The sequence below is a fragment of the Marmota monax genome, unplaced genomic scaffold (genome assembly GCF_021218885.2).
Source record: "Marmota monax isolate L192 unplaced genomic scaffold, Marmota_monax_Labrador192_F-V1.1 WCK01_AAM20220418_F8-fsc00225, whole genome shotgun sequence".
Classification (NCBI taxonomy): Eukaryota; Metazoa; Chordata; class Mammalia; order Rodentia; family Sciuridae; genus Marmota; species Marmota monax.
Window position 1 is genome coordinate 1326994 of NW_026694524.1, and position 19724 is coordinate 1346717.

General features: G+C 41.7%; 1 long non-coding RNA gene across 5 annotated transcripts in view; it reads left to right on the plus strand.

The window, feature by feature from the left end:
• Window positions 1-1199: 1199 nt before the first annotated feature.
• Window positions 1200-19724, plus strand: part of LOC131423251 (uncharacterized) — a 98185-nt gene continuing 79660 nt past the window's right edge. For all 5 annotated transcript variants that reach the window (XR_009224552.1, XR_009224550.1, XR_009224554.1 and 2 more), the window contains exons 1-3: window positions 1200-1391; window positions 3394-3495; window positions 14231-14386. This is a non-coding gene — a long non-coding RNA (uncharacterized LOC131423251). The remainder of the gene's footprint in view (window positions 1392-3393; window positions 3496-14230; window positions 14387-19724) is intronic.

Genomic DNA, 19724 nt, shown 5'->3' on the forward strand with positions numbered 1-19724 from the left:
TTTTCTAAATAATTACATTTAGTAATTTCCATGAAATTGGCATATTTAAATATTTTTAGTTGTAGATGCACACAATAGCTTTTATTTTTATATACTCATTTTTATGTGGTGCTGAGGATCGAACCCAGTGCCTCACATGTGCTAGGCAAGAGCTCTGCCACTGAGCCCCAGCCCCAGCCCTGAAAATGACATTTTAAAACTAAGGCAAAAAGCCAAATTAAAACTCAGGAGTTCCTAATTCCTAAATTCTGAGCCTGTTTTAGGAAATACCTAAAATACACTTTAAAACGAACCAATTAATATAATTACAGTGGGTTTAAATAACACATACACACTGGATCTGTTTCTGCAAAACACAGCTGTTCTGTTATTTATATTTTGCTATTTTTTAAATTAGAAATGTGGCTTTAGGGGCTGGGGATGTGGCTCAAGCGGTAGCGCGCTCGCCTGGCATGCGTGCGGCCCGGGTTCGATCCTCAGCACCACATACAAACAAAGATGTTGTGTCCGCCGAAAACTAAAAAATAAATATTAAAAAAAAAAATGTGGCTTTATATACATATGTATAATACATATATGCAAAGCAACTTTTTAAAAAAGAGTGAATCTGTTGTCTTTTGCCATCATTAAATTAAATAAAAAAAAAAAAACCAACAGCCTTACACTAATTAGCTTGGGAATCTTATATCCATGCCTCTGAATATTACTGCGGTTGTAACAAGGACAGCAGCACATCCAGGTAGTTAATGTAACAGAAACAAGGCACAGGCAGCAACTTGCATCCCCTGGCAGTTGACATGGTAATTTCTTCGCCTCCTTTCTTGGGTTCACTCCACCCCGCTTCACAAGACCCCCCCCTCCCCCCAAGACACGAGGCACCCTCGGGGCCCTAAAAGGTGCCCTGCGGGGAGTGAAGAGACGCCGGAAGAAGGAGCACGGAGCGTGCGGTGCCTACACCCTTTGCCGCGGGGTGAGGGCGGGCCCCTAGAGTCCTAGTGGGTTCGCAGCACTGGGGTCGGGGCGGATCCCAGGGCCGCCCCCTGCCCTCCTCCAACCGCGGATCTGCGGCACGAGGCGCGGGGCCCGCAGCCCCCGGCTGGGCCCCGACTGGGATGGGCGGGCGGGGGGCGGAGCGCAGCGTTGCGCGGGGCGGCGGGAAAGGGGCGGGGAGGATAGCTTTAGCTCAGGCGGGCTGAGGGACGGTGGCAGAACCTGCGGGCTAGGTGGGCGACTCGCCCTCGAGGACGAAGAGGAAACAAGGGCCGCCGCTCGGAAGGAGCGAGGAGGCGCGTGGAGTCCAGGAGTCCGGCCGCAACCGCTACCTCTACCTCCAGCAGCGGGAGAAAGCGCACCGGCAGGCGCACCGGCGGCAGCTGCGACCCTGCGCGCAGGTGGGCACCCTCAAGCAAGGCGCTTTGCCCGCTCCCCGGGCCGCCGGCGCCGGCCGGATGCCCTTCCTTTCTGGCCGCTGCGCTTGTGGGCGACGGCCGGGCAGGTCCAGGGGCAGGAGAAAGGTGCACGGCCCCGTAATGTGCGCGCGTGCCATGTTAGGCGGGGAAGAGGTGTGGGAAAGCCCACTCCCTTGGGATTCACTCGAGAGTCTCACTGTCCCCACCCCCACCCAGTCCCCTTGGTAGGAGCTCAACCCCGGTGCGGCTTTGGAGAACTGCGACCCCCCATTTCCTGCAATCTCGGTGGTGCGTGCGGGTCGCTCCCGTCTTCACATCCACACCCAGCAACCATCAGGACTCCCCCTGGTCCCGGCCCGCGTGATTGTAGGACCTTAGGAGGAGAGACTGGTGGCAGGACCGGCCAGGGCGTGTGCGGGGAAGCTTGGAGTTGCAGGAGTATTGTGTACTGCCGCCTGTGCCTTCTCCCTTGGGCTCCCTCATGCTTTTTAGGGCCAGGGTGGAGGTGGCGGGGGTGGGGGGCGGAATGGGTCTGCCGAACTTATCTCTGAGGGTTGGCTGTGCACATGCCCTTGGCGCTTGTACACGTTTGGGCGAGGGTTTAATGGAGGCACGTGGGAGCAGTATTAGTCACTGGAGGGTCCCCAAAGACCCTCTTGGGATGGCCCAGCGCGTGTTCGGGCTTGGGAGGGAAGGGAGAGTGTTGTGTGTGAATGTCCGTCCTAGGGAGGAGGGGAGTGTTTCAAGGAGACTTGATTTTCTTGAATTTGCTGCAATTTTATTAGCCTAAACAGGCTTTCGGGGCGTTAAAGTGAATTACGGGTAAGTGGGTTGGATCTCTGGTGGCGGTAAAGAAGCCCCGGGATTTGTGGGGTAGCGGCCCCGCTGGCTAGGTGGCGCTTCTGGCGCTCTTACCTACGTGGGGGGTGGTGCTTGTGTGTTTGGCTTAAGGTGCTAGAGCTGGGGCACTTGTCCTAGGTAGACCGTGGGACTTCGAGGAAGGTAAAAGGCTGCGCGGTGCGGTGCCGTGCGGTTTTTCTCAATTAACTCTAGAATTTCAGTGTTTGTCTGTCCGTCTCTCTTTCCCTCTGATACGCAAATCCCTCTTTCACCTCATGGCCGCTTGGACTCGGATTTTTCTTCCTCCGCTCCTTTCCTCTTTTTTTTTTTTTTTTTTAAAGGAAAAAAGCTCTACCTGTATTTAAACCCATGGGGCGTTAGGAAGACCTTTCGGCATTTATCTGCATTCGAATCGGGTAGGGAGGACTTTAGGATGAAAACACCCCACCAAACTCTGCTTGGACAAAGCTGTAGTTCAGTCTAGAAGTATTACCATTTCATTTCATTTAAAAAATTTATTTAGGTACTGGGGATTGAAATCGGGGCTCTTTACCACTGAGCTACATTCCCAATCTTATTTATTTTTATTTTTAAAATTTTGAGATGGTCTCTAAATTGCCGAGGCTGGTCTCGAACTTACTATTCTTTTTCAGCCTTCGGAGTCTCTGGGATTACAGTTACAGGCATGCATCGCCGCGCCCAGCTGTATTAACATTTTAAATAGAAATTTTACAACCTTGTGATAAAGTAAGCTTGTCTCTCTCCTCTCATCGTTTCATTGCGGTATTTACAAAATTCTTAATTCTCCGATTAACAAAGTGAGCAAGTTGTCTTCTAATTTTACACGGCAGGTCTTGAAATGGCTGTTAAATTGGGTTCTTTGACTCCATCTCTTTCCTTAATGAACTGATCGGAGGGCTGTATAGTTGATGACCCTGGATTTAGGTATGTTACTCTTTCTAATCAAATAATTTGTTAAACCATTTAGGGAGAGGGATGCCTTAAAAATTTCCACGCAGAGGAGAAAGAACACATCTTTTGGAGCAAATATTTTGCCTCTCCCCCCAATTGTTCCTGTTACACGCTTGGAAAAGATGCGTTGTTGATGAATAATGCACGGTTTATTTCTCTTTAATGTCTACAGGTGGCAGTGTAGAAGCCAAAACGGGAGCTTCCAGAAGTAGTTTCTGAAAAATAAGAGTTGAATGTACATGAGTAAGCAAGCACAGGAATCTGAAAACCACAGGTATGTAAAACAATTAATCCACCTATTTGGCTTTATAATTATTGCCTTCCAGTAGTTGCTCTCATGCTCAATATTTTGACATTTCTATAGACTTATATGAAGTGAAATGTATTTTGAGGTAATCTCAGGAGAAAACAAGTATAATCTATTTCAGACAATGTATTTAAATAAAAATATTGCATGGTCATTATATTACCTTTATTGTTCTAAATGAGAAGCATCATTTACCTAGTGTGACCGTGTGGCTTTGCCTTTAACCAGTTGTTTGATAACTTTTAAAAAATACTTTTCCTGGATCCATATAAAACTGCCCATTGGTTCTCACCAATTTTGTTTGGGGTATTGTTAGGGGTCAACTTGTTGAACCGATATAAGTATATAATTTAATAAAGTTGCCTTGATATCACACTCATCAGAATACAGATGCATGAAGAAGCTTCTTTTCAACCAGTGCTTTTTAAAAAATATTTATTTTTGGTCCCAAGGATGGAACCAAGGGGCTTTACCTCTGAGCTACATCCCCAGCACTTTTTATTTTTTTATTTTGAGACAGGATCTCTCTCTAAGTTGCTGAGATGGTTCTTGAACTTGCTATCCTACTAGAGCCTCTGGAGTTCACCACCATGCCCAGTACAGCCTGTTTTTAATCTCAGCATTTTTCTTACTACCTGGCTGCTTTTTTTCATCACACTGATTTGCCCACTTAACTGAAATAAGAAGGGCTTTTTAAAAAATTTATTTTTTACTTATTTATTTAGTTAGTTTTTGATACTGGGGATTGAACCCAAGGGTGCATTGCCGCTGAACTACATTCCTGGCCCTTCTTGTTTTTTAAATTTTGAGTCTCACTAAGTTTCCCAGGCTGGCCTGGAACTTAAGGATCCTCCTGCCTCTGCCTCTTGAGTAGCTGATAATACAGACTGCCACTATGCTCATCATGATTTCCATTTTGAATAGCAGTGTATAAATGTTATAACATCCAGGTTAATTTCTTTTTTTTTTTTATTTTTTGATAGTAGCCATTCTAATAGGTGTGAGGTGGTCCTTGTGGGTTTAATATGCATTTCCTGGTGAGTAATGATGTTGAATGCCACTTCATATACTTAATAAACATTTGTATATTCTTTTGTGAAGTGCCTGTTCTTTTGCCCACTTGTGAATTGTTTTATTTCTTTGTAGGAATTATTTTATATTCTGCATGAGTCTTTTGTGTTAGATATATATGTGTGTATATATATATAAAACAAATATTTTCTCAGTTTGTGGTTTGTTTTTTCACTGTGTTACTAGTATCTTTTGGTGTTTTTAATGAAGCCCAATTGTCAATTTTTATGGCTATTGCCTTTTATTGTATTTAGGAAATCTTTTTGCCTTCCACCCCTCCCCTTCCCCTCCCCCTCCCCCTCCCCCCTGCTCCCCCTCCCCTCCTGATCCCCCCTGCTCCCCCTCCCCTCCCTGATCTCCCCTCCCCTCCTGATCCCCCCTGCTCCCCCCTACCCTCCCTGTTCCCCCTCCCCTCCCTTCCCTGCTCCCCCTCCCCTCCCTCCTCCCCCTCCCCTCCCTCCTCCCCTCCTTGCTCCCCATCCCCTCCCTCCACCCCTCCCTCCTCCCCTCCTTGCTCCCTCCTCCCCTCCCTCCATCCCTCCCTCCACCCCTCCCCTCCCTGCTTCCCCTCCCCTCCCTCTCCTTCCTCCCCTCTCCCCCCTCCCCTTTTTCCTTCCCCTCCCCTTCTTTCCCTCCCTCATCTCTTTTCCATCTGCCTATTAACCACAGACACCTGTGACAGGTGGAGGATTCCAGCTGCCATGATGAACTTTCAGCCTACCACACAGAGGTTGGGCTCCATGGATGGTATGAAGGAGAGCATTCCGATTACATCCTTTACCCATTAGTACCTCTGCAGTCCCTGAGCCTGGGATGCTAGCTGGTACCATGGGGCTAGGGAAGACTGCTGGACCTACAGTCACCAGAGTTATTTTTACAAACCTTTTTAGTTATGAAAAAGATGAAGACAATTTATTTGGAATATGGCATAAATTAGCTACAGTTTGACTATCCCTTATTGGAAATGCTTGGGACCAGAAGTGTTTTTCAGGGCTTGGGATGTTTGCATATGCATAATAAGCTATCTTTGAAATGAGATCTAGGGCTAAGCAAATTAGGGAGACCCTAACCAACTTAGTGTGACCCTGTCTCAAAAAAAAAAAAATATATATATATATATATATGTATGTATGAGAACTGGGGATGTAGCTCAGTGGTGTAGCATTTGCCTAGCACCAAGCACTGTCAAAAAAAAACAACAAAAGATGAACCTAATATTTTTAGTGCATCTATATTTTGACTCTGACCCATCACATGGGGGTTGGTGTGGAACTTTAGATTTTGGAGTATTTTAGTTTTTGGATTAGAGAGGCTCAACTTGCGTAAGTATATTTCAAATATGTGCCCTACAGATGGAAGTTTGATATTCTTTGTTACAGCAGGTGGCATAAAATGGATTTGGGAAAAAATGTGTTTTTTCAATAAGATCAATGGATGTAGATATTATTACTAAAGTGACCCCCACTGTCTACTTCTGTCACCAATTATACACTGGGCCCTTCTTGAGTAGGAGGAATCACAGGGAAGAGTGTGGTGAAGATTTAGCTATAGGAAAGAATGTGGCAAAATGTGTGGATATCCACACTTCCTCCAAGGACCATTGCTGCCAATTTGAGCTACATTTTTTACCCCCTGAAATTTGAATGTCTCTTAGGATTTTGCCATTCTTTAGCTTTTTCTCCTCACCATCTGCATCTTTTCCCTGAATATCTTGTATTCACTTTTTTTTTGGGGGGGGGGCGCAGGGGGTGGTTACTGGGGATTTAACCCAGGGGTGCTTTGCCATATCCCCAGATCACTAAGATGCCTCTCACTAAGTTGCTGAGGCTGGTTTTGAACTCATAATCCTCCTGCCTCTGCCTCCTGAGTTGCTGGGATTATAGGCATGTGCCACCATGTGGGCTTCACATTCACTTTCATCACTTGATCTGCCTTCCTTTCTTTCCCCCCATGTTGTTCTTAGATCCCTTAGATCTTATCTCTTGCTTCTACTACCGGTCTCTCAACTCAGGGTCCAGATCTGTATCCTTAACTGCCTCCTGGACATTTCCTTCTGGATGTCCCACAAGTGCCTTCATAGGAAACATGGATGTACCTATTCAGTCTGCTCTTCTGCTTTCCTGCCTTCATTAATCTGTTTATCCTGAATCTAGGATTCTGAAGTAGCAATCTTGGAACTGGCCCTGATCTTCCCACACAACTTTCATCACCCTCTCAGCCCATATTTAGTTGGTCGTCAAGGCTTCTGAGCCTTTTTCTCCTTCAGTCTCTGAGAAATTTTTCAAAGACATCTCTTCATTGTCATGTGGTTCAGGTTCTTTAATTCCCCCTTTAGGATGTAGTAATAGCCTCCCAACTGGTCTCCCTGATTTGTACTCTTGCCTCTAATCGATCTTCCACTTGTCATCAGCTTTCTTTCCTTAAAACAGATTTAATCATGCCATTTCCTCCTTAAAGATGATTTGTGGTTCTCCACTGCCTACAACAGGCATTCAAATCCAATAGCATGATTTACAATATGAGACCCTTCGTTATTTGCCTTCCATCTGTTTTTCCCGCTCCTTCATCTGCCGTCTCCGCCCTACACTCCATCTGTCCTAAACTATTTTCCATTCCTAGAACATTCCTTGAGTTCTTTCCTGCATCTATGCTTTTTCACATGCTGTTTCTTCTACTTCTGACATGCTGGCCTGTCTACCTGGCAAATTACTGTTTTTCCTTTAAGAACCACCTCAAATGTGGCCTCTATGAGCCTTCCTGTTCTCTTGAGTAGACCTTGTTACTTATATCTGTTAGTGTGGTTAGAGGGAAATGACTGTAATTGCAGGCATTAATGTGTGTTAATCTTTGTATCCCTATTAACTCCTCCATAAGGTATTTAGTAAATGTCCCTGGAATGAAGAATCCATTCCTGACTATATCAGTGAGACTTTGCTGCTTAACCAACATATCAATTTAGTTAGGGATTTTAAATCACCACCACTAAATTATTTAGCTTTGTATTTTTGGGTTGGCATTTTGGGTAAGACTCAGTTGGGTAGTTCTTTGGGTCTGGGTAGGTCTTCTGACATGGGCCAAATTCACTCATGTGTCTGTAAACTACTGGGTGGATTGGGAACTGGCTCTTCTAGGATGGCCTCAGTTCTTTTCTGTTCTATATGGTCTCTAGTCCATCCCAGACTTGTTCATACTTTGACTGGAAGGACTCTAAGAAAGAGTGCAGAGGCATACAGGGAGTTTTGTACACGAGGCTTAGATTTGTAAGAGAATTTTGAATTCTGTTAGCCAGAGCAAGTCACAAAGCCTGCTCTGATTCAGGAGATGGGGAAACATACCCCATCTCTTTATGGAGGAGCTGCAGTCACTTGGCAAGAATTATGGGCAGAGGGGCTTGGAGCACTGACTCAGCGGTATAATGTTTGCCTAGCATGTTTGAGGCCCTGGGTTTGATCCTCAGCACCACATAAAATGATAAATAAGATAAAGGTATTAAAAAAAAAGAAACATGGGCAGAGAGAAGAATTGCAGTCATTTCTTCAAGCAATCTGGGAGCAGAAATAGGTTCCATCAGGCTAGCTCTAGAAGGATGATTCCAAGTCACCAGCAGGGTGAGCAGTTCTGACCTGACTCATGGATCTAATTGTTCCTAAGATGAGTCCGAGATGGCCTCATGGATCCTAGTATCCTCCATCAGCCTTCCTCTCCAATTCTCAGCCCTCACCCTCTTTTCCAAAACACATTTAAGGCATCCCCAGTTTTCTTTTGGCCTTAATGTTCTGGGCAAGCCAAGTGGATACCATTGGTGCTGTGAGATGAGGAAGGAGCTCTTCAGTACTTGAGAAAGGAGAAACATCTGTCTTGCCACTTCTGTGGCTATCTCTGGCAGTAAGGGACCTTCTCATTGTGGAGCCCCCTTAAGTATTTGCCATTGATTCACCACATTTGATTTAAAAGACAATTTCTGGGACAGTGTCAGAATATGAAAAGAGATGCAATTGATCAGGGCTGTTCATCTGTGTCCCCCTTTGCTACCAACTGAGAAAGAGCCATCAGGAATTACCCAGTTTAAATTTTTGCACGCTTCCTTGACTGTTACAAAGCATTCCAGGTGCAAACATGAATTGAAGTGTTTGATTTTTTTCCTCCCATTCAAGGGTTCTTTTTTGTGGATTAGAGTACATTAGTTACATATACATGTAGAAATTTAATTGAAATCTAAAACATACATGACATGACCCTGGTTTTCCAGAAATATAGAAATATCATATATCCTAGAACACATCTGTACATTTTAGTTAGAAGTAGTTAAAGAAAGAGGGCTGTACTGTAGCTAGTTCAGTCCTTGCTTAGCATACATGAGTCCCTGGGTTTCATCCCTAGCACAGGAAAAGAAAAAAAAAAAGATTCAAGTTTTACCTCATTAGTGTCCATTTCTACTAATCCTAGAGATGTAGAACTATGATGTGACCAAAAGGCAGAAAGGAATGAGAGGCACTTAAGGGTCTGAAAGACCCCTCATGACTGCACAGTTATCTCTCACTGTCTCCTGCCACTCTTAGATTGGCCATTGCCACAGCTGGAGGCATGAAAAATCCACAGCCTGAGTAATCTGTACCAAAATAACAAGCTGCACTCTTTGAGGATGAAAATAGAATTTTAACTTATGTTAAAAAATATGTTCTCAATTTTTTTCTTATGGCATGCTTTCATGCTTTTCATTTTTCAGAGAACAAAAGATTTTGTTCTTATCTCACGATACCCATTTATAGATCAGTTACTTATTGGATTCCTGTGTAACATTTGGTTTTTACTTAAAATGACAACATAAACTCAGATGGCCATATTTCAGTATTTTTAGAAGACCGCAACAAGTTGAGTTAGCAAATCAATGTTTCATATGATTTTAATAATTGATCAAATAAAGTTATTTTAAGAGTATAGGACACTAATTGAGCTAGCATTTTGGGGTACTTATGCTTAGAGCTACTCTGGGAATGATGCACAGTAGGAATTCTTATAAGTGTATTTTCTGATGTATAAAAACAGTATAAATGCATATATACCCAAATGAGTATGTCTAAATGTGCTAATACCATACATAGGTACATCTATATAGGTAAGTAGACATAGAGACAATTCACACATCTGCTTGTATAAAGTAAACTATTAACAAAAACTGTGCACATCATAAATATGGAACTGATGTCATGGAAATTTCCTTCTAGGACAGTAACTGAGTTCTATTGTGGATTATTAATAAAGTATATTTACATTGAGGGAAGGTTGGGGTAAATGACTAATGAGTTCAAAGTGGTGGAAGGGAGGAACCTTAGGTGCTACAAGGAATGGTGTTAATGGATGTACTGTTGGCTTTTACAGAGAGATTTTAAACAGTACACATATAACATGGGATAGATGGTAATCAGTTACTCTTCTGTCCTTTGAATACTAATCCTACATTAAAAAATTTTAAAATGATTTGTAAATACTCTTAAGTTTCGTTCCTCATTAATATGTTAGCAACAATTTTTTTTTTTTTGCAATACCCAGAGGGCGCTGTACCACTGAGTCATATTCCCAGTCCCTTTTATGTTTTATCTTTCATTTTGAGATGAGTCTTGCTAAAGTGCTGAGGCTGGCCTTAAATTTGTGATCTTCCTACCTCAGTCTCCCAAGTCACTGGGGTCACTGGTGTATGCTACAACACCTGGCTAGAATTTTTTTTTTTTTTTGTTGTGACATTTTCAGTAAGTTTAACCTCTGAACTAGGCTTGGGCACAGAGACAGAGGTCTGCATTCATGGCCACAGAAACTACTTTGCTTATCCAGCAGCCCAGCTGTGTGTGCAGGAGGGTCTTGGACTGTGCTTCGATAATAAAAACCTGGCAGGTATTTGATGAGAAAAACACAGTAGAGGAAGACAATGAAGTCTTAAGGAACTTCCTCAAGAGAAAGGGCGTATGGTGGTTTCAGTTAATCCCAATTCCTCAGATTTATGCAGGATAATGTTTTTTTCTTGGAACAGCTGTGCAGGGTCAAATGCCATGTGTACTGTGGGAACACAGTGTACCTGGTGACAAAGGGTCCACATAGGATTAGCAGTTGTCCTTTCCTTATCTCCAAAGATGGCAATGTGGGATCTTTTCCTATAGTCTCCATTGCTCATGTTGATAACATTTTTATTTTATGGAGGGGCGTTCTGGGATCCAGAAAAAACCTGATTGACTGTTGGGGTTCAAATGACAGTCCCTGGCCATACCTTTCAGTACCTCTTTGACACATGTTAGTTGCTGAGTGTGTGTGGGGTGCTTTTTTCAGTGAAGATAGCAGGTTTATATACCTACATGGTAAGAGTGCATAAGTACCTACTATGCTGAATTTTGCATCATTCTCAGTGGAAAGAAAAATTACATAAAAGCCAAATGTTTCACCAAGAGCTTTGACCTTGGACTGGATATGTCCTTGTACTGGTCCAAAGTTCGACTCAGAAGGCTGGATTAAAAGTCAGGAGGCTGCTGTTCTGGTCCCCAGTCATCTTCTAAGTAATTATTGGTAGTTGGGCACATTTTTATTGCTCTGATCCTCAGTGTTACCATCTTAACATGAGGTTTGGAATGCTGATCTCTGAAGTTGCATCTTCTGACACTAGTATTTAATACTGTGGTTTTGTCCTCTTTCTTGAATTTCAGTGAAATCCTACCATAAAACTGTAAAATGTGGAGCTGTATTATTATGTTAATGAAATAATTCTGGTGGTCAGGTGGAAATAAGCAGGTAATTTCCATCACAGTATTTTCTTTTGTTTTGCAGTGCTGGGGATTGAACCCAGGGTCTCAAGGATGCCAGGAAAGTGCTGTATCACTTAGCTATATCCCTAGATAGAGGGATGTGTCTTAATTTCAGATACTTAATTTTTCCAGGGTTGTCCTTTGGATTGCCTTTTTAAATGGATTCTAGTTGTCTGTTGAAATTCCTCAACTTTTCCTCTGTTTCCTGTTTTTTTTTTCCTTAGTTCTTTACCCAGTTAATCATGGTTATTTAAGAGGTCTTGTCTAGATGGGTGTGGTATGTGCATGCCTATAATCCTAGTTGAGGATTCCAGGTGCAAGGCCAGCCTCAGTAACTTAGTGAGACCCTGTCTCAAAATCAAAATTAAATCCCCAGTACAAAAAATAAATAAGAAATAAAAAGAAATAAAGATCTTGGGCTGTGGTTGTGGCTCAGCGGTAGAGTGCTTGTCTGACATGTGTGAGGTACTGGGTTTGATTCTCAGCACCACATAAATAAAGGTCCATCAACAACTAAAAAATATATTAAAAAAAGAAATAAAGGTTGTGTCTACTAAATCCAATATCTGGGTCATCTGTGAGTCTTCATCCATATTCTTATTCTCTTTTGAGTATTGGTTACATTTTGTTGCAGTTCTGTTAATATATTTTATATTGAACATCATATCTAAAAGAATCTTACTAGCTCTAGATTATATCTTCTTTTACAGATTTCTTCCTTTTCTCTGTAAGGTAAATACAATGAGGAACTGACTACTTCCAGTCCGATGACAATTGAGCTAAATTAAGGCCAGTTTGGTTTTTAGGAAGACTCACTACAACTATGGTTGACCTCCGTTGGTGGGCTTGAGCTTAGCCTCCTGTTCCCTTAACTTTTGCAGTTGGAACATACTCATGCAGATCTGGAGGAGACTCCACTCTGCCTTCTAGAAACCCTCAGCTTAGTATTTCAGGCTTCTTTTCCCAGCTCCAGAACTGAGCAAATGGAGGATTTCCTATCTGTCACCTCAGCCTTTGTTTGTTCACCATAAAGCTCTACTGGCTCCCTTTTCCTTACTAAAAATCCTTTCCCTTGGCAAGACTCAACAGTGTGAGCCCAGAGTTTCCAGATGCCCAGAGGGAAGGAAATCAGAGTATCAGTTTACCTCAGTAGGGCTCCTTTCGTCTGGCATTCCTGTCTTTGAGTCCTTTATAGTGGAATGGAAGCCACAGCAAACTATTTTTCTTTGTAAACCAAGTCAGATGGGATTTACAGTTTCCTAATGTATATCATTTGCATGTTCTCACTTATTCTCATGGAGTCTTCTGTTTTTTAAGCATTACATTTTTCAGCTTTGTGATAAAAAGTAGTTTTGGTGGTAAGCACCTGCTGACTCATTACAATATTTCCAAAGGAGGAAAATGGGAATACTTAGGACAATATGGTTCTCTTCAAAATATTTTCATCGTACTTTTTCCATTTTTCCATTTAAATGTGTCTAGAAAATACTTTGTAGGTAGAAGATGGTAATGGAGGCAGTTTCAGTTGTTTTAAAGCTCTCAAATAGATTCCTTATTGGGCACATTTACATTTCTCGTTTTTTTTTGCTGGTAAAATGAGGCATGACTGTCATTACAAGCTCTCCCATTTGGGTGGGGAATTCGCTCCAGAGAATTCTAGTACCACTAATAGGCAGTGTCCATATGGTTCACACATGTAAAAACAAGAGAACTAGCCCCTCAAATTACTTAAAGTTGAACCATTTCATTGTTAAGGAGCAAGTCTGTTGTTAACTTTTGTTTGAAGCTGTGTAAGACTTGGCTGGGCCAAGAGCCCTAGGGCTGGTGGAGGCCCTGAGTTCTCATGTTGGCTCTGCTTCTCATAAGTCATCTTTTCTGCAAGGGGCCTCTGTTTCCTCATGCTGAGAATGAGGACATCAGTATGCAATCACGTGTCCCCTAATGAAGTGGATAAGTTCTGAGAAACGCATTATTAGGTATTTTTTTGGTCACTGTGTAAATATCATTGGGTGTACTTACATAAACCTAGCTAGTATAGCCAAGTATCATATACTGTGCATGATTGTACGTGCTATACTTTTATTTGACTGGAACACCATGGTTTGTATATGCCAGCATCACCACAAACATGTGAGTAATGCATTGTGCTATGGTTAAAACTGGTAGGAACTTTTTCAGCTCCCATTATTGACAGAAACATCCTTATGCAGCACATGACTGTAGCTGAATCCTAATCCTTTCTGTCTCTGCCCTTTGGATTCCAATGAATCATTCATCACTTGGAAATTAAGGCTGTATTTGGATTTCAATAAACTGTATTGCCAGCATCAATTAAAAAAGTAAAACTAGGCAAGTCTTTTTTGAGTCTTTCAAATGTTCTATGTTTGTGATGCCTAATGGGGAAATAGGAGCTATGTGTCAGTGTCTAAGAAACAGCAAGGAAACAAAAAAAAATTGTAATGTTTAATTCTGGGTGCCTGAATTTGAGTCCCAGGTTTGTCATTCATCTACTTTAGGGCCTTGGGCCTCCAACCTTTATAAGCCTGTGTTCCTCAGCTAGAAAATGAATAGAATAGTACCTTATCTTTCTCATAGGGCTGTTGTGGGGATTAAGTAAAACTGCTTCATGTGTGAAGGCTCTTTCTAAACAGTAAAGAGCTATAAAAACATCAATTATCATTAGGACTAATGATGCAACCCTTGTCAGCAGTAGCCATCTGTTTGTTGTGGCTGTCACTGTCAAAAGCAAGATGTGAAAATGGCTCAAGGGTATTTAAATTATATACACCTTTACTTTTTGTTCATGTCTTACTTTTTTTTTTTTTGGTTCTTTTTTCTGGTAGGTAACCTGGCACTCTGTTCAAGGTCGGAACGGTCTCCTTGAAGCCATTGAAATGTAGAGCTGGAAGGGACAGCTGGATCATCTTATAAATCTCCCTTTTAAAGATGCAGCTTAGGAAGTTTAACTGACTCACTGAAGGTAACAGAGCTGCTTCAAGGTAAAACCATAATTAAGACTTTCTCTTAGTTTCAACCCTGATTTGTGCAATTACTCCTATGGTTTTGATCAGACCAGAAGAAATGAAGGAAGTTTCTTTGGTTTTCAAAAATTGGGGTTTGTCACTTGCCTTCTACTTCACAGCCTCTTACCTATTCTGTTGCTGGCACCTCTCCCTAATCCACAGAAGAGGGTCCTCCAGTTCCCACCCAAATCTGATATTCTTTATTTAATTTTTTTTTTGCTTATTTATTCACAGGTACCTACACAAAGTAGGAAGAATTGTTGTATCTTTTTTTTTTTTTTTTTTTTTTTTTTTGCAGTGCTAGGGTTCAAACCCAGGGCTTCATGCATGCCAGTGAGCCACATCCCCTGCCTCCCCGCTGTGCTCTTGATTGTGACCCATTTTTGCCTTTGTCAGGACATACTCTAGCTGTCATACTCTGTCATATATTGTCTTCCTTCTAACTTGGTTATTTTCCTTGGTCTACAAATGTGTCAAAACTCAGAATTTTTACTTCACCTTACATACTGCTTCTTCTTGATACTCACTATTGGAAAGAGAAACTGGTGGGCAGAGTCACTGTTTTTTTTTTCACCTTCATTCCTTACATGATAATGTACAAACACAGTGACTGGTTCTTGGTGAGAGCTCAGAGAAGTTCCCTACCTACCACCTTGCCTTGCCCCTCTCATTCCATGTTTCCCTCTTGTCTTCCACCTATACCCCCACTTTATTATATTTTATTTTGAGGTGGGGGTCTTGCTAAGTTGCTCAAGCTGGCCTTGAATTTGGGACCTTCTTCCTCATCTTCCCAAGTACATGGATGACATTCTCCCAAGGTACCCAGCTCCTTGTCCCCTTTATTGTCCTGTGTTCTCCCCTTCTGACCATTTGCTGTCATTTTGTATTCTAGCCTCTCTTTAAAACATAATCCAAGCCAGGCATGGTGGTGCATGCCTGTAATCCCGGCAGATCAGGAGGCTGAGGCAGGAGGATCGTGAGTTCAAAGTCAGCCTTAGCAACGGTGAGGCACTAAGCAACTCAGTGAGACCCTGCCTCTAAATACAATACAAAATAGGGCTGGGGAATTGGCTCAGTGGTTGAGTGCCCCTGAGTGCAATCCCTGGTACTCCCCCAGCCAAAAAAAAAAAAAAAAAAAAAACAGAATCCAAAAATGACCTTGTTCGTTAGTGGCCCAGTGATGAACTCATAGGCCCAATCCTCAGTGGCCTCAGTTTTTCTTTATCTTGCTGCACACTTTCTGGGATCAGAGGCTCCTTTATAGCCTCAGGTTTTAGGCTGGCTTCTTCCTCCCTTCTAGTTTTTTCATATCTTGTTTTTATTTATTTATATGTGAACCCAGTGCTTCACACATGTGAGGCAAGTGGCTCCACCACTGAGCCACAATCCCAGCCCTCCCCTCTAGTGTTTAAAATGACATTATTTTCCAGCAGAATTCAGAAGCAACATGTAGTCTTCCCCCCATTCTGCCTCTTCCTTTGCCTGTGCTCACCGGCACCATGCTGAGCCTTGTCCTTTCAGTCCCTCAAATGTCTTTTCTTCCAAACAATTGGCTCAAACACCCTCTTCCGGGAAGCCTTCCAGCAACCTTAGTTACAGCTCCACAGAACTTTAAGGGTCCTTCTAGTAGCCTGATTTCAATGCCATTGGGATTCTATTTCATCCCAGCTTCTACTGACTTCTTTGTGGTCTGAGACTGTCATATTTACCTCTTTTGGAACTTGGCCCTCAGTCAGTGCTGAACAAATGAGGGGTAACATGCATTTATTTAAGTATACTTCCTGGAGTTAAATACTTTTCTTTAAATGGCTGAGTGTTGGTTAATCAGCCATGGAGAGGATCCAAGATCAGAAAAGATGGGTTCATGAGGAATGTGCTTTGTTGTGGGAATCTAGCATGTCAGTGGCTTATTAAGTATTGAATTATTTTCTGTCAAGTACCACAGTATGACATATAAAGAATGGCCCTGTAAGGATATCCATGTCTTAATCCCTAGAACCTGTGAATGTGTTACATAGCAAAGGGGAATTGAAGTTTGCAGATGGAATAAAGCTTGTTACTCAGGTGATTTTAAAATAGATTATCCTGATAGGCCCAGTGTAATCCTGAGGGTCCTTAGAAGTGGTTCATGCCGTAGGAACTCCTTCTAGCTGATTCCATGGAGTGCTGAGGGTGTTAAATTGCCTCGAATATTATCTCTAGTTAATGCCTCATTGAGGTAGTCTTTTTTATAAGAGATATAATTATATCCATTTTCTGTGATATTAGCTGTAATGAAAGAAAGGTACTTTTATTGAATGCTTATGAGAGTCAGGTGCTTTATATGTATTACCTTATTTAATGTGCTAAATAGCCCAAGAAGTAGATATTAAATCCTTTTATGGATGAGGAAATGCAGAGTGGTTAACTTATACAAGGTCGTACTGCTAGTAACTGATGACCCTGGGGTTTTATTGCACAATAAAGAGCAAAATTCTGAGGTGTGGCTTTTTCACTTCTGCAAAGACATGCCCATGTTTTATACTCCCTAAAACTATATTTTAAGAAGTCTTGCCTTGAATTTTCAAAGTTGAAGGTGAATTTGTATATTATTGAAGCATAATGACACCATTAACAGACACTTAGAGTACAAAAATTAATATTAGTAATTCCAAAAAAATCTTGATCATACGTTGACATAGATTTCCTTTCAGTCGTCTTTTCCTCTGTGCATATATATGCTGCATGCTGCAGTTTTCATAGCTGTAATCGGTCATATTATGTTTTTCATTTTATATTCATTTCATTTTATATTATGTATTTCCTCATGTTATTATGTCATTGTAATTATTATATTTAATAGACTATAGCTTGTTTCTAAGTATTTTATTAGTAAAAGAAATGCTGAAAAGTGTGTCAAAGGGTCATACCCAAAGTCTGTGAACTGGGGACATTTACTTCACTTGCCAATGGGCAGGGATATCAAATCCTGTTGTAGAGAAGGAGGAATAGTCAGGAATAGTAATCCCATCTACAACGTGGAGCAGGATGAGATGATCAGAAGTAGAACATAAAAATATAAGCAAATAAAGTAGCAGCTATGAAGAGTTGGTCTTTCATAGCTGGGTATGGTGGTACTTGCCTGTAATACTACTAGCTTGGGAGGCTTAGGCGGGAGGGTTGTAAGTTCAAAGTCAGCCTCAGCAAACGTGAGGCCCTAAGCAACTCAGTAAGATCCTGTTTCTAAATAAAATACAAAATAGTTTGGCTGGGGATGGGGCTCAGGGGTCAAGTGCCCTTGAATTCAGTCCCCGGGACACTCCCTACCCAAAAAAGGAGTTGGTCGGTTTGACAGGGTTTCTTGCTAAAACTGGCTTCAAACTTGCCTGCCTCAGCTTCTCATAGCTGCAACTATAGGTGTACACCATCATGCATGACTCAGGCTGCTCTCTCCTGCGTGTTCTCTCCCTCTGTCTTCCTCTTTCTCCCTCCCCCACCCTTTCTGTAATCAATTGTACTCATGGGCATTTTACTGCTGAGCTATATATCCTTTTATTTTGAGATGAGGTCTCACTAAATTGCCCAGGCTGGCAATTTAAAATTCTGCAAGTTTAAGAAGCTCCGGGATGATTTAGGTGTTGATAGTCCCTAGACCAGCCTTGCAATTCTCTTGCTTCAGCCTCCTGAATCTCTGGGATTACAGAAGATGCTGGGATTGCAGGCAGGTGCAGAGGCACCCAGCTGAGACTAGTTGGTTTTGAACCCACAGTCTGACTTTAGGTAGAGGCTCTTTTGTTCAGGTGCCACTTTTGAAATGAACAGATTAAAAGAAACAGTGTATGGAAAGCATAAATTGCATTGCATGACATGTGGCAACAGATAGGCTACCAGCACATGCCATTTCCCCCAAAAGATAATTTTAGTCCATGGTATCAAATGTGCTAGTTTAGTGCCACTATTTAGGTAGCACTTGACTATCTTGGTTTTTAACTCAAAAGTCAAAATGCTGTGGATTTTCTAGTCATCAAAGGAAAGACACTGAGTTCATCAATTATACTCTAAATTCTTTTACTTTCACATTTTTATTTATTGTATTTTGTACTGTTGGGTGTTTTACCCAGGACCTCACGCATGGTAGGTAAGTGCTCCATCATTTTTTTAAGGGCCTAGGAATTCCTGGGGAGCTAATTTAAACTTCTTGGCCCCACATCCCAGAAAATACTTAGGTGAGTAATTTCTAAAAGAAAGTTATTGTTTATAGTTCTATAGACCTGACAAGCTCAAGGTTCCAGCATATTTGTTATCTGGTGAGGGCTTGCTCTTTGCTGCATAGATGGTGCCTTGTCCCCTCATGGCCTGATCACTTCTAAAGATTTCACCTCTTACTATTTGTTTTGGAGATTTTTTAAGCACTAATTTTGGAGGGACATAAAACATTCAAAACTATAGCTCAGATGATTATTACAAATTCTTTGCTACTTGAAGGCTGGTCTAGGGACTATCAACACCTAAATCATCCAGGAGCTTCTTAAACTTGCAGAATCTTGGGGCCCATCTCATAGCTACTGAGTCAGATTCTGTATTGTAGCAGCATCCCCAGGAGAGAGAGCCCATTACAGTTTGAACAGCACTAATATAGATGGTCCTTAGGAACTCATGTTTTAAAAAGAAAAGTTTTCTTTTGGTGCTGAGTTTGAACCTAGGGCATTTTGCGTGCTAGGCATACTATTTACCAAAGTTTGATTTTTAATTATTATTTGCCTTTTAATGTTACTAATGAATAAATCAATAATACTTAAATTAAAAAAAAACCCTTTATATAGTATTTAAAAATAGGACCAGGCATGGTGGTACACGCCTGGAATACCACTGGCTCAGGAGGCTGAGGCAGGAGGATTGCAAGTTCCAGGCCAGCCTCAACAGTTTAGCAGGACCCTGTCTCAAATAAAAGGGGACAAGTGTTTAAGTGCCCCTGGGTTCAATCTCCAGTATCAAAAAATAAAAAAATAAAAATAGGCATAGTTAGAATGGTAATAATTTAGAAGTAGAATTTTTGGGGACTTCTAGAAGATTTAATCTAGATTACACAATCTTGGTATATGACATTTTGTTTGACTTATTTGATTCTTTCATTTTACAGAACCAAACTCAAACAATATCCTAAATAACCTAAAATGTAAAATTTGTAGTCTTTGAAACAAAGTGATAATTCTTGAACTGAAGAATCTTTTCTGCCACTTGTCAGTGTTCTTTGATAGCAATCTTGTTCTTGAGTTTTCTTTTGTGTAGATTGTATGCCAGGCATCCAAATCCCTGGAAGGACATCGATACTGAA